The 15,000-nt window shown below is 47.9% G+C and overlaps 1 pseudogene; it reads right to left on the reverse strand.

Moving 5' to 3' along the window:
- Nucleotides 1-15,000, reverse strand: part of LOC115163197 (protein kinase C epsilon type-like) — a 27,325-nt pseudogene that overhangs the window by 599 nt on the left and 11,726 nt on the right.

Genomic DNA, 15,000 nt, shown 5'->3' on the forward strand with positions numbered 1-15,000 from the left:
CTTCTTTCCCTCCTTCTCCTCACCTTTCCAAAGCTTCCTTTCCCCAAGACCTTGATGAAGCTGAAGTCTTTGAGAGTCCTCTTTGCTGCTCCGTTGTCCCACGAGGTAGAGGAGGAACCGGAGGAGGAGGAAGAGCCTCGCATCTCTAACGACATCCCCCGTTGTAGCCGCTCCAACTCAGCCAGCTCTGCACACACGCACATGAAGAAAGTCAGACAGCTGTGTGACTTCGAGTGTGTTTGTGACCATGTGTGTGTGTTTGTGTGTTACCGTGCTGTGAGGGGGAGGTGGTGGGAAGCTCGTCTGAGAGTTCTGAAGGGGACTGGGGGTCTATCCCTGGTGGTAACTACAGAGAGGAAGAAAAGCTCCATCACTGTCATCCTCGCCATCTTCTGTGTCTCTGTGTGTGTGTGTGTGTGTGTGTGTGTGTGTGTGTGTGTGTGTGTGTGTGTGTGTGTGTGTGTGTGTGTGTGTGTGTGTGTGTGTGTGTGTGTGTGTGTGTGTGTGTGTGTGTGTGTGTGTGTGTGTGTGTGTGTGTACTTGTTCTTCTATCCTTGTGGGGACCTGAAATCCCCAAATATCCCCACAGGGACAGTAAAACAAGGAAAATTCCCCCTCATGGGAACATCTTCCACATCCCAATGAGGACAAAGGCTATTTTAAGCATAGGGGTTAGGTTTAGGGTAAGGGTTAGAATTAGGGTTAGGATTTGGCGTTAAGGTTAGGTTTTAGGGGAAATAGGAGATTGAATGGCTATAAACGTTAGATCCCCACGAGGACAGAAAAGCGTGCTTGTGTGTGGGTGTACCTTTTTCCTGCGCTGTGCAGTAGTGGAAATCTTTTCAGGAGTGACTCCCATTTCAGCCAGGACTTTGGCGATGCCTTTGGCATCCACACCGCAGTTGGGAGCTACGTTGGCCTCACACCTCTTGTGTACATTCATCTTACACACTAAACACACACGCAATTAAGACCTACATTATCCTCACACCATCTGTTGACAATGAACACTCATCTTATTCACCACCACCCACACACACCCACCCACACACACACACACACACACACACACACACACACACACACACACAGTGTGTTGAAAGAAGCTACACATACACAAATCAGTGAATCTGTCTTATCTGACCTATGAAAACATAACCACCTTCATTGTCAAAGTGAATACACACACACATACCCTTGCATTGCAGGCCCTGCCTCATCAGTCCCCATAGTAGAGATCCACAATGGTCACAGAAGGTGGGGGCCTTGTAGTTGTGGTTTCTGAACTTATGAGGCATGTTGACACTAAACCTCTGGGCACCAACCTGGAGAGAGGGAGTAGGAGGGAGGGAGGGAGGGAGGGAGGGAGGGAGGCAGGGAGAATTGGTGACTGTTTGGAGGTGTGAATCTACATCTACATTGGAGCATCTCTCTTGTAACAGCTAACGGAGCACAGAGAAATATAATAATATAACCCTATAGTTTAGAATAGAGAGAGTTTGGCAGCTGCCCACAGCCCCGTTCTGTAAGCTCGCAATGAGTTACTCAGCCAAGGAGCAGGAGGGGAGGGCCTAGCCGGCCGGGAGGAAAGGGGACAGTGCGAGTCATAGGATGGGGAAAAGGAGGAGAGTAGGGTCGAAGAGGCAGCATCAGGAGTCAGGAGGGAGAAGGGTGATAGGATAGGGGAGGAGAGGCAGCATCAGGAGGGAGAAGGGTGATAGGATAGGGGAGGAGAGGTAGAATCAGGAGGGAGAAGGGTGATAGGATAGGGGAGGAGAGAGTAGAATCAGGAGTCAGGGAGGGAGAAGGGTGATAGGATAGGGGAGGAGAGGCAGAATCAGGAGGGAGAAGGGTGATAGGATAGGGGAGGAGAGAGTAGAATCAGGAGTCAGGAGGGAGAAGGGTGATAGGATAGGGGAGGAGAGGCAGAATCAGGAGGGAGAAGGGTGATAGGATAGGGGAGGAGAGGTAGAATCAGGAGTCAGGAGGGAGAAGGGTGATAGGATAGGGGAGGAGAGGTAGAATCAGGAGGGAGAAGGGTGATAGGATAGGGGAGGAGAGGCAGAATCAGGAGTCAGGAGGGAGAAGGGTGATAGGATAGGGGAGGAGAGGAGAGGCAGAATCAGGAGTCAGGAGGGAGAAGGGTGATAGGATAGGGGAGGAGAGGCAGAATCAGGAGGGAGAAGGGTGATAGGATAGGGGAGGAGAGGTAGAATCAGTAGGGAGAAGGGTGATAGGATAGGGGAGGAGAGAGTAGAATCAGGAGTCAGGAGGGAGAAGGGTGATAGGATAGGGGAGGAGAGGCAGAATCAGGAGGGAGAAGGGTGATAGGATAGGGGAGGAGAGGTAGAATCAGGAGGGAGAAGGGTGATAGGATAGGGGAGGAGAGGAGAGGCAGAATCAGGAGTCAGGAGGGAGAAGGGGGTGATAGGATTATGGGGAGGAGAGGAGAGGAGAGGCAGAATCAGGAGTCAGGAGGGAGAAGGGTGATAGGATAGGGGAGGAGAGGCAGAATCAGGTGTCAGGAGGGAGAAGGGTGATAGGATAGGGGAGGAGAGGGCAGAATCAGGAGTCAGGAGGGAGAAGGGTGATAGGATAGGGGAGGAGAGGCAGAATCAGGAGTCAGGAGGGAGAAGGGTGATAGGATAGGGGAGGAGAGGCAGAATCAGGAGGGAGAAGGGTGATAGGATAGGGGAGGAGAGGTAGAATCAGGAGTCAGGAGGGAGAAGGGTGATAGGATAGGGGAGGAGAGGCAGAATCAGGAGGGAGAAGGGTGATAGGATAGGGGAGGAGAGGTAGAATCAGGAGTCAGGAGGGAGATGATGATAGGGGAGGAGAGGTAGAATCAGGAGTCAGGAGGGAGAAGGGTGATAGGATAGGGGAGGAGAGGCAGAATCAGGAGGGGAAGGGGTGATAGGATAGGGAGGAGAGGTAGAATCAGGAGTCAGGAGGGAGAAGGGTGATAGGATAGGGGAGGAGAGGCAGAATCAGGAGTCAGGAGGGAGAAGGGTGATAGGATAGGGGAGAGAGTAGAATCAGGAGTCAGGAGGGAGAAGGGTGATAGGATAGGGGGGAGGTAGAATCAGGAGTCAGGAGGAGAAGGGTGATAGGATATGGGGGAGAGGCAGAATCAGGAGGGAGAAGGGTGATAGTATAGGGGAGGAGAGGTAGAATCAGAGTCAGGAGGGAGAAGGTGATAGGATAGGGAGGAGAGGCAGAATCAGGAGGGAGAAGGTGATAGGATAGGGAGGAGAGGTAGAATCAGGAGTCAGGAGGGATAAGTTGATAGGATAGGGAGGAGAGGTAGAATCAGGAGTCAGGAGGGAGAAGGGTGATAGGATAGGGGAGGAGAGGCAGAATCAGGAGGGAGAAGGGTGATAGGATAGGGGAGGAGAGGTAGAATCAGGAGTCAGGAGGGAGAAGGGTGATAGGATAGGGGAGGAGAGGCAGAATCAGGAGTCAGGAGGGAGAAGGGTGATAGGATAGGAGGAGTAGAATCAGGAGTCAGAGGGAGAAGGGTTATAGGATAGGGGAGGAGAGGTAATCAGGAGTCAGGAGGGAGAAGGGTGATAGGATAGGGGAGGAGAGGCAGAATCAGGAGGGAGAAGGGTGATAGGATAGGGGAGGAGAGGTAGAATCAGGAGTCAGGAGGGAGAAGGGTGATAGGATAGGGGAGGAGAGAGTAGTGGGGGCGAGAGAGCGAAGATTACGACGGCTCATGACCATCTGGGTTCCAAACCAAAACACATTGCGGTAACTCATTGGTCAACATGGCCACCACAAACAGTCTGCAATACCTCCTCTGGTGTATCCTCCTGCTTCTTCATCCCGGCACACTTGGTGATGATGTGCTCGTGGCAGCGTTTGTGGACCACGCACGTGCACACTGCAATAAACACACATACAATTACACACTTTCACACTGAACAACACACGATAATAATACAACAGACAGACAATGTGCATCTCAATAATGTCTCAATTCATTGTAGAATGTTCAGGTATCACTCTAGAACTATCATAATCATTCAAGAACCCAGACAGAAAGAGAGACAACCTGTTCTCACTCTGGCATTGATAACCCTGCTTTCCCAGCACTCCCCTATAAAATCAAAAGAGAGAGAAAGAGATAGAGAGGAAAAGAGGAAGAGAGAAAGTCAGCATTTTGTATAGAAAACAGGGATATGCTACGATAATTATAGGAGTGGATTTCTGAGCCACTTTATCTGGGTCTCGCCAGCAGAGGGAGCCCTACGATGGGACAGTTGATAGATGGTTGAGGCTGATGTGTGTGTGTTTCTCACCAGATGAAGTCTCGGCAGTGTGAGCATTAGGTAGGTTGCCGTAGATACATGGCCATGAACTTGTGTCCGTTAACCTGGTGGACACGCCTCCGGACGGCCCCCTGCCGCCGCCGAGGACCAATCCGCTCTCGGAACACACGCTCTTCATTCTCATTGGCAGCTGAGGCTAACAGACAGACAGAGAGCATTAAAGAGGGGTCGGTGGTAGGGTGTTGGGGTACAGGCTAGAGTCTGACGGGATTGGGCACAAGAGATCATGAGACCATTCCTAAAAGTACTGTATCTTTCTCACTCCTCATCGTTCTCCCTCCTCCTCTACCTCACTTTGTCTTTCTGTATGGGCACTAAACCAAAGAACAGAATTTGAAGATATAAAAATATATTTATATATCCTCCAACCCATCGTTTTACTTCTCTCCCTCCATCTCTCCCTGTCCCTGGGACAGAATTAGCCTTACGAGACAAGAGAACCACCTCCAATCCCCTCCTACTCTCTCACTGTCTCTGTCTAGGTTGTGATGCAGAGGTGGTTACAGTGAGTGAGTGTGTGTGTGTGTGTGTGTGTGTGTGTGTGTGTGTGTGTGTGTGTGTGTGTGTGTGTGTGTGTGTGTGTGGTGTGTGTGTGTGTGTGTGTTTGAGAGAAAAAGCAAGAAAGTGCAGCATCTAAATAGGACATTACTGAGATCAGTGTGTTTTAAATAACACATAACACATCATCCATCTGTCACACACACATTGGGGTGTCCGGAACGAAAAGAGCTTCGACTGGGCGGGAGCTGCCCTCCCGTAGGGGTGGGAGGGCCAAGATACCAGAGTTGGCAGAACGGAGTACTTGGGTTGGGGTGTAGGGTTTGAGCATAGCTTGAAGGTAGGTAGGAGAAGTTCCTCTTGCTGCTCTGTAGGCAAGTACCATGGTCTTATAGTGGATGCAAACTTTGACTGTAAGGCAGTGGAGTGTGCTGAGGAGCGGGGTGACATGGGAGAACGTGGGAAGGTTGAACACCAGGCAGGCTGCAGTATTCTGGATAAGTTGCAGGAGTTTGATGGCACAAGCAGGGAGCCCAGCCAACAGCAGGGTGGCAGTAGTCCAGACGGGAGATGACAAGTACCTAGATTAGGACCTGCACTGCTTCCTGTGTGAGGTAGGGTCATACTCTACGGATGTTGTAAAGCATGAACCTTCAGGAGCGTGTCAATGCTTTGATGTTTGCAGAGAACGACAGGGTGACGTCAAGGTTCTTTGCACTCTGGGAGGGGGACACCATGGAGATGTCAACCGGGATGGAAAGGTGTTGGAGGGGTCAGGCCTTCCCTGGGAGGAAGAGCAGCTCCGTCTTATCGAGGTTGAGCTTAAGGTGGTGGACCGACACCCAAGCTGAGATATCGTCCAGGCATGCAGAGATGCGTGTCAACACCTGAATGTCAGAAGGGGTGGAAGGAGAAAGTAGTTGAGTGTAATCCGCATAGCAATGATAGGTGAGATCATGTGAGGATATGACAGAGCCAAGTGACTTGATGTATAGAGAGAAGAGGAGAGGGCCTAGAACCGAGCCCTGTGGGACACCAGTAGTGAGAGTACATGGTGCAGACACAGATTCTCTCCACATCACCTGTTAGGAGCGGCCTGCCAGGTAGGATGCAATCCAAGAGTGGGCAGAGCTTGAGACGCCCAGCCCTGAGAGGGTAAAGAGGAGGATCTGATGGTTCACAGTGTTGAATGCAGCGGATAGATCTAGGAGGATGAGAACTGAGGAGAGAGAGTCAGCATTGGCAGCACAGGGAGCCTTTGTGACACAGAGGAAAGCAGCCTCAGTTGAGTGACCCGTTTTGAAGCCTGACTGATTAGGGTCAAGAAGATCGTTTTGAGGGAGATAGCGAGAGAGTTGATCAGAGACATCACGCTCAAGTGTTTTGGAAAGAAAAGAAAGAAGGGGTACAGGTCTGTCATTTTTGACATCAGGGGGGTCGAGTGCTGGTTTCTTAAGGAGGGGAGCGACTCTGGCCATTTTGAAGTCAGAAGGGACACAGCCATTGGCCAGAGATGAGTTGATGAGGGAAGTGAAGAATGGGAGGTCTCCAGAGATGGTCTGGATGAGGAAGGGATGGGGTCGAGCGGGCAGGTTGTCGGGCAGCCTAGTGGTTAAGAACGTTGGGCCAGTAACCGGAAGGTCTCAAGGCACTTAACCATATTTGCTCTGGATAAGAGTGTCTGCTAAATGACCAAACATTTATAATAATACACATTTCTTAAATGTAGTTGCAGAAAGGGAAGAAAGAGGTCAAGGTGTAGGGTAGTTCTGTGTGAGTGGGACCAGTGGACTCAATAGGCTGAGTGAATGAGAAAAGTCATTCGCAGAGAGGGAGGAGGGGGTGGAGGATTAATAAGGGAGGAGAAGGTGGAAAATAGTTTCCTAGGGTTAGAGGCAAAAGCTTTAACTTTAGAGTGATAGAAAGTGGTTTTACCGGCAGATACAGAGGAAGAGATTGTGCCATGGCGGAGATCTTTGTGGGCTATACTCGGCCTTGTCTTAGGACGGTAAGTTGGTGGTTGTAGACATCCCTCTAGTAGTGTGGGGGCTGTGCTTTGGCAAAGTGGGTGGGGTTATATCCTGCCTGTTTGGCCCTGTCCGGGGGTATCATCGGATGGGGCCACAGTGTCTTCTGATCCCTCCTGTCTCAGCCTCCAGTATTTATGCTGCAGTAGTTTATGTGTCGGGGGGCTAGGGTCAGTCTGTTACATCTGGAGTATTTCTCTTGTCTTATCCGGTGTCCTGTGTGAATTTAAATATGCTCTCTCCAATTCTCTCTTTCTTTCTTTCTCTCGGAGGACCTGAGCCCTAGGACCATGCCTCAGGACTACCTGGCATGATGACTCCTTGCTGTCCCCAGTCCACCTGGCCATGCTGCTGCTCCAGTTTCAACTGTTCTGCATGCGGCTATGGAACCCTGACCTGTTCACCGGACGTGCTTGTTGCACCCTCGACAACTACTATGATTATTATTATTTGACCATGCTGGTCATTTATGAGCATTTTAACATCTTGACCATGTTCTGTTATAATATCCACCCGGCACAGCCAGAAGAGGACTGGCCACCCCTCATAGCCTGGTTCCTCTCTAGGTTTCTTCCTAGGTTTTGGCCTTCTAGGGAGTTTTTCCTAGGGAGTTTTTCCTAGCCACCGTGCTTCTTTCACATGCATTGCTTGCTGTTTGGGGTTTTAGGCTGGGTTTCTGTACAGCACTTTGAGATTTCAGCTGATATACGAAGGGCTATATAAATAAATTTGATTTGATTTTGATTTGAAGAGAAGGTAAAGAGGGAGTGAAAGGATGATAGGTCCTCTGGATGTTTAGTTTTTCAGCCATTGGACTCTGAAACAGGGAAATCTGAGCATTTGATGTTTGACGGACCGAATGTCTGGCGAATATCGAAACTCAAGCCAACTTTACCATGGTTTTTCAACAAGCTTTTCACTCCGGACGTTTTTATCTGCTCTACCATGCACCTGCCGGGTATGGCTGAACGCCTCCTCTCGAAAAAAGCTTCTTCCAAGGGGTGTGACACCTATTCCCATTGCCTGCTGCACTGCTGCTTGGATCCCACCTGGTGATCTGATCCCTGACTTCCCTGGCTTGACTCCCCGTCTGGTACAGGTACCCCTGCCAGACTCCCCCCTCTTTCCAGAACTGTCGATTGCTTCCGGCACACACGCAGATTTTGAACTTATCTGAATTTTATGTAGGCTAATTCACTTGTGAAGCTTATTATGTGAGCTTACCCAGAAATGCTTTAATTAACTAGTATAAGCCTACTATTTATTTATTTATTTATTTTATCTCAGACTTTTATAGCCTACTGGACTCAGAGACCTACTCTCTCAAGTTTTGTTGTTGGGACGAGTGACTCTTTGAACTTACAACGGCTAGCCCCAAGTGTTTTTTTTTCTTGTGCTTTATGCCATTTACCACATGACCCCTGCGTGCTTTGTTGACAATGAACTTGCTTGTTTACCCGACCATGGGACAGAAAATGTTTGTTCCCACTCTCACGACTCTGACTCTCTATTGGTTACACACTCTTGGCCTCTCATCCTAACCACCTAGTTGCCAGCTATGTATTCATGTTACCTGATGAAATTGCTGTACAATATGATCTAGCTACCATCTGATGCACATTCAAATGTCATAAATCTACACTACAGAGCTTTCCCTCTCCTCGGCTGTGCCCTGATTGTATGATTGTATGTGCATGTACACCCTGGCCCATCTACTGTTGCTAGCCCTCAATTCTGACTTGTGCTATGATTTCTGCTTCACTGATTTCTGCTCTTGTAAAAGCCTGGGTTTTCTGCACGTTAACACAAGAAGCTTATTACCTAAAATGGATCAATTGAATGTGTGGGTTCACAGCTCCAATCCAGATGTGTTGGTCATTACTGAGACATGGTTAAGAAAGAGTGTTTTGAACACTGACGTTAACCTTTCTGGTTATAACCTTTTTTGGCAAGACAGATCTTCCAAAGTTGGTGGAGTGGCAATCTTTACCAAGGAACACCTTCAGTGCTCGTTTGTCCCCACCAAGTCCACCAAACAATTTGATTTGCTGGTTTTAAGCATTAAGCTTCAAATAGGTCTTTGTTGACTGTTGCTGGGTGTTATCATCCACCATCAGCACCAGCCTGTACCCTACCTGCCCTAAGCTCTCTCCTGGCCCCTTACACTAAGTCTGAATTTGTCCTGCTAGGTGACCTAAACTGGGACATGCTTAAACCACCTGACCAAGTCCTAAAACAATAGGACTCTCTAAATCTATCTCAGATTATTACCAGTCCCACAAGATATGACGCCAAACATCCAGAAAAGGCTACTCTCCTCGATGTTATCCTCACAAATAATCCTGATAGGTGTCAGTCTGGTGTTTCTGTAATGACCTTCGTGTTCACTGTTTTACAGCCTGTGTTCGTAATGTCTGCTCAGTGAAACGACCTGTCCTGATTTGTCATAGACGCTTTCTAAAAAACTTTAATGAGCAAGCCTTCCTTCATGAACTGGCCTCTGTAAAATGGTATAGAATCAGCTTGATCCCCTCTGTCGAAGACCTTCAATATTTTCAGTGGTATTGTCAACAAACACACCCCCATAAAGAAAACGATCATTTAAAACAGGTTCAGCCCCTGGTTTGACCGTGATCTGGCAGAGTTACTCCACCTCAAGAATTCCATTTGGCAAAAGGCTTGGCACACGCATACTCAAGCTGACTGGCTGTCGTTCAGGCAAATGTGAAAAGTGCACTCAGGCTAAAGTTAGTTAATTTAAGGAGCAGTTCTCTCTCTGTGGGTCTGACACCAAGAAGTTCTGGAAAACGGTTAAAGACCTGGAGAATAAACCCTCCTCCTCACAGCTGCCCATGTCCCTTAATGTTGATGATCTGGTTGTTACTGACAAGAAGCACATGGCTGAGCTCTTTAATCACCACTTCATTGAGTCAGGATTCCTATTTGTCTCAGCCATGCCTCCTTGCCTGTCCGACATTTCCTCATGTCCCAGCCCTTCTAATGCGACTAGCCCCGATGTTCCTCCCTCATTTTCCCCTGCCCTGCTACAAAGTTTCTCCCTGCAGTCAGTCACTGAGTCTGAGGTGCTAAAGGAGCTCCTTGGTTTAGATCCTTTCCTCTTTAAGGTTGCTGCCCCTAGCATCGCCAAGGCTATCTCTCACTTTCTTAACCTGTCTCTCCTCTCTGGGGAGGTTCCCATTACTTGGAAGGCAGCCACGGTGTGTCCTTTATTTAAAGGGGGAGATCAAGCTGATCCTAACTGTTATAGGCCAATTTCTATTTTGCGCTGTTTGTCAAAAGTGTTGGAAAAAGCTCTCATCCATTTATATGCAGATGATACAGTCTTATACTCAGCTGGCCTCTCCCTGGATTTTGTGTTAAACGCTCTACAACAAAGCTTTCTTAGTGTCCAACAAGCTTTCTCTGCCGTTAACCTTGTTCTGAACACCTCCAAAACAAAGGTCATGTGATTTGGTAAGAATGCCCCTCTCCCCACTGGTGTGATTACTACCTCTGAGGTTCTAGAGCTTGAGGTAGTCACCTCATACAAGTACTTGGGAGGATTGTTAGACAGAACACTGTCCTTCTCTCAGCACATATCAAAGCTGTAGTCTAAGGTTAAATCTAGACTTGGTTTCCTCTATCGTAATCGCTCCTCTTTCACCCCACCTGCCAAACGAACCCTGATTCAGATGACCTTCCTACCCATGCTAGATTACATAGATATAATTTATAGATCGGCAGGTAAGAGTGCTCTCGAGCGGCTAGATGTTCTTTACCATTCGAACCATCAGATTTGTCACCAATGCTCCTTATAGGACACATCACTGCACTCTGTACTCCTCTGTAAACTGGTCATCTCTGTATACCCGTCGCAAGACCCACTGGTTGATGCTTATTTATAAAAACCCTCTTAGGCCTCATTCCCCCCTATCTGAGATATCTACTGCAGCCCTCATTCTCCACATACAACACCCGTTCTGCCTGTCACATTCTGTTAAAGGTCCCCAAAGCACACACATCACTGGGTCGCTCCTCTTTTCAGTTCACTGCAGCTAGCGACTGGAACGAGCTGCAACAAACACTCAAATTGGACAGTTTTATCTCAATCTCTTCATTCAAAGACTCAATCATGGACACTCTTACTGACAGTTGTGGCTGCTTCACGTGATGTATTGTTGTTTCTACCCAATTGCCCTTTGTGCTGTTGTCCGTGCCCAATAATGTTTGTACCATGTTTTGTGTTGTTACCATGTTGTGCGGCTGCCATGTTGTGTTGCTACCATGTCATGTGTTGCTGGCATGCTACGTTGTCTTAGGTCTCTCTTTATGTAGTGTTGTCTTGTCATGATGTGATGTGTGTTTCATCTTATATTTTTAATCCCAGGCCCCCGTCCCCGCAGGAGGCCGTTGGGTAGGCCATCATTGTAAATAAGGACTTGTTCTTAACTGACTTGCCTAGTCAAATAAAAAAATAATGTTTTCCTCCATTTTCACTCAGCTGCCCACAGCCCCGTTCTGTAAGCTCCCAATGAGTTACTCAGCCAAGGAGCAGGAGGGGAGGACCGAGTTGACCGGGAGGAAAGGGGACAGTGCAAGTCATAGGATGAGGAAAGGGAGGAGAGTAGGGTCGAAGAGGCAAAATCAGGAGACAGAAGGATCTAACAGAAGGGACAGCTGATAGGAGAGAAGAGGAGAGAGTAGTGGAAGAGAGAAGATTGCGACGGCGCATTACCATCTGGGTAGGGGCTGAGTGGGTCGGGTTGGAGGAGAAGGAGACAGAAAAGGAAACGAAGTAGTGACCTGGAGGGGTGTTAAAGATGAGGTCAAGCGTATTGCCTGCTTTGTGAGTGGAAGGGGACTGGAAGAGGGTGAGGTCAAAAGAGGCAGAGGGGAAAGAAAGAGTTGGAAAGAAATGAATTGGAGGCAGACGCCGGGAAGTTGAAGTCGCCCAGTATGAGCTTATCAAGGGGTCAATCTCATTGAGGAACTCTAAGGGCACCTGGTGGACGATAAATGACAACAATGTTAAACTTGAGTGGGCAAGTGACAGCATGGAATTCAAATGAGATGGACAGGTGAGAGAGGGAGAAAAGAGAACATCTCCACTTAGGAGAAATGAGTAGCCCTGTGCCACCACCTCAATGACCAGATGCTCTTGGACTATGAGAGAACAAGTAGTCTGGTTAAGAGCGAGCAGCTGGAGCAGAAGTGTTCTCTGGGGTGATCCATGTCTCCGTCAGGGACAAAAAGTCAAGGGACTGAAGGGCAGAAAAAGCTGAAACGAACACAGCATACTTGACCGCAGATCTGCAGTTCCAAACACTGCCGGAGACCCAGAATTCCACATGGGTTGCGCGCGCAGGGTACACTAAATTAGAAGGGTTGCAGCCAAGGTGCAGGGCACGTCTGTAAAGCAGGGAGAGGAGCGAACAGATACAGAAAACACACATCGTTCACAAAGCTACAAAAGAGCAAAATGAGAGGAGAAAATCCCTAGGTAAGATACTAAAGTGAGAGAGTGGTGTGGAGTCTTCCTCTGTTTCCTTCATCCAATAACTTGGCAGAACCGTCTTATTTTCAGTCATGAGACTGCCGCTAAGAAAACAGGGCAGACTGAAGTACTGACACTAATTGCTGATTGCCTAGGAGATGAGAAACCGCTCCCCCCCTCCTACACAGCCACTGATTACCAAAACAACAACAGTCACAAATTGCCCTGCCCTTTAATCCTGGTTGATGTGTCAACAATCAGCTGCACGTTATGAGCAGTCAGCAGTTCCCACACCAAGTAGCCTACTGGGAGGACAGGAAGCAGTTCACACACCAAGTAGACTACTGGGAGGACAGGAAGCAGTTCACACACCAAGTAGACTACTGGGAGGACAGGAAGCAGTTCACACACCAAGTAGCCTACTGGGAGGACAGGAAGCAGTTCACACACCAAGTAGCCTACTGGGAAGACAGGAAGCAGTTCACACACCAAGTAGCCTACTGGGAGGACAGGAAGCAGTTCACACACCAAGTAGACTACTGGGAGGACAGGAAGCAGTTCACACACCAAGTAGACTACTGGGAGGACAGGAAGCATATCACACACCAAGTAGACTACCAAGTAGACTACTGGGAGGACAGGAAGCAGTTCACACACCAAGTAGCCTACTGGGAGGACAGGAAGCAGTTCACACACCAAGTAGCCTACTGGGAGGACAGGAAGCAGTTCACACACCAAGTAGCCTACTGGGAGGACAGGAAGCAGTTCACACACCAAGTAGACTACTGGGAGGACAGGAAGCAGTTCACACACCAAGTAGACTACTGGGAGGACAGGAAGCAGTTCACACACCAAGTAGACTACTGGGAGGACAGGAAGCAGTTCACACACCAAGTAGACTACTGGGAGGACAGGAAGCAGTTCACACACCAAGTAGACTACTGGGAGGACAGGAAGCAGTTCACACACCAAGTAGACTACTGGGAGGACAGGAAGCAGTTCACACACCAAGTAGCCTACTGGGAGGACAGGAAGCAGTTCACACACCAAGTAGACTACTGGGAGGACAGGAAGCAGTTCACACACCAAGTAGACTACTGGGAGGACAGGAAGCAGTTCACACACCAAGTAGACTAATGGGAGGACAGGAAGCAGTTAACCTTTTACTGCAGTGGGCTAAATCAGGGCCACACAGAGTGATTATTGGTGGTCTTAAACAAATCTACTCTGATACAAAAGTCTACACCTCACACACACATGGTTATGGACTTAAAGAAAGAAGACACCTGTACCATGTCAGATATAGAGTTTAAATGTATTACATTTTGAGTTGCATCCCAATATTACACTTTATATACATCACTGAAGACAAAAAAAATAACATTTGACATAGAAACACAAGATTTTGGGCTTTTTAAAACAAAGAATGTATATTAATTATGAAGAATTGTGAAAAAGATGAATAACATTGCAACCATGAGGCCACTAGAGGGGGATTTGATCATTTGAATGCAGAAAATGGATTCAGTAGATGGCCCTAGCTAGAAAAAAACCCAGATGAAAACAAAACGTACTGTCCCTTCTGGAGATATCAGAAGTCCTGTAGCTATAGATTGAAGCACATGGGAAGTAATTGGTGTGAAGTAATTGGTGTGAAGTAATTGCTGTGAAGTAATTGGTGGGAAGTAATTGCTGGGAAGTAATTGCTGTGAAGTAATTGGTGTGAAGTAACTGGTGTGAAGTAATTGGTGTGAAGTAATTGCTGTGAAGTAATTGGTGGGAAGTAATTGCTGGGAAGTAATTGCTGTGAAGTAATTGGTGTGAAGTAACTGGTGTGAAGTAATTGGTGTGAAGTAATTGGTGGGAAGTAATTGGTGGGAAGTAACTGGTGTGAAGTAATTGGTGTGAAGTAATTGGTGGGAAGTAACTGGTGTGAAGTAATTGGTGTGAAGTAATTGGTGTGAAGTAATTGCTGTGAAGTAATTGGTGGGAAGTAATTGGTGGGAAGTAATTGGTAGCTTGGTAAACTATATTTTCAGAGTAGATCCAAAACACTGGAAAGAGAGTAGATAAAAGCTCAACAACTACGGTAAATACGGTAAGTACGGTAACGGGAGTGAAGAGGAGAGAATTGTGGAATAGAGGCAGGAGAATTATAGGAGGATGCACAGCAGTAACAAAAGGTGTGAGGAAGAGAGATGATGCCGGGAGGGAGGGAGGGAGGGAGGGAGAGGGGGGGGGAAGGCCCCTGAGCAGCACGGAACAGATTGCAGCGAGAAGAAACCTGCTAAAAATACCTCCTCTTTCTCTCCTTCTCACCTTCCCTCTCTCCTTGTTCTCTACCCTCTCTCTCTCTCTCTCTCTGGTAACCCTTCTGACTACCCAGTACTTGCCTTATATCCAAATATAGTGCAAGTTAATAATAAGTATATATTATCCTAAATTAGCCAGCTGGATTTTAAGGAAGTTCAGGTGTAAGAGGGGGTCTGGTAAGCAGTCTGGCTGCACAAATGAACCCACAACAGTTAAGCATTAGATTGCAATATCATATAGACCGTGTCACTTACATGTGGAGAGAGAGAGAGAGAGAGAGAGAGAGAGAGAGAGAGAGAGAGAGAGAGAGAGAGAGAGAGAGAGAGAGAGAGAG

Source organism: Salmo trutta, chromosome 2 (genome assembly GCF_901001165.1).
Source record: "Salmo trutta chromosome 2, fSalTru1.1, whole genome shotgun sequence".
In the NCBI taxonomy this organism is placed as follows: Eukaryota; Metazoa; Chordata; class Actinopteri; order Salmoniformes; family Salmonidae; genus Salmo; species Salmo trutta.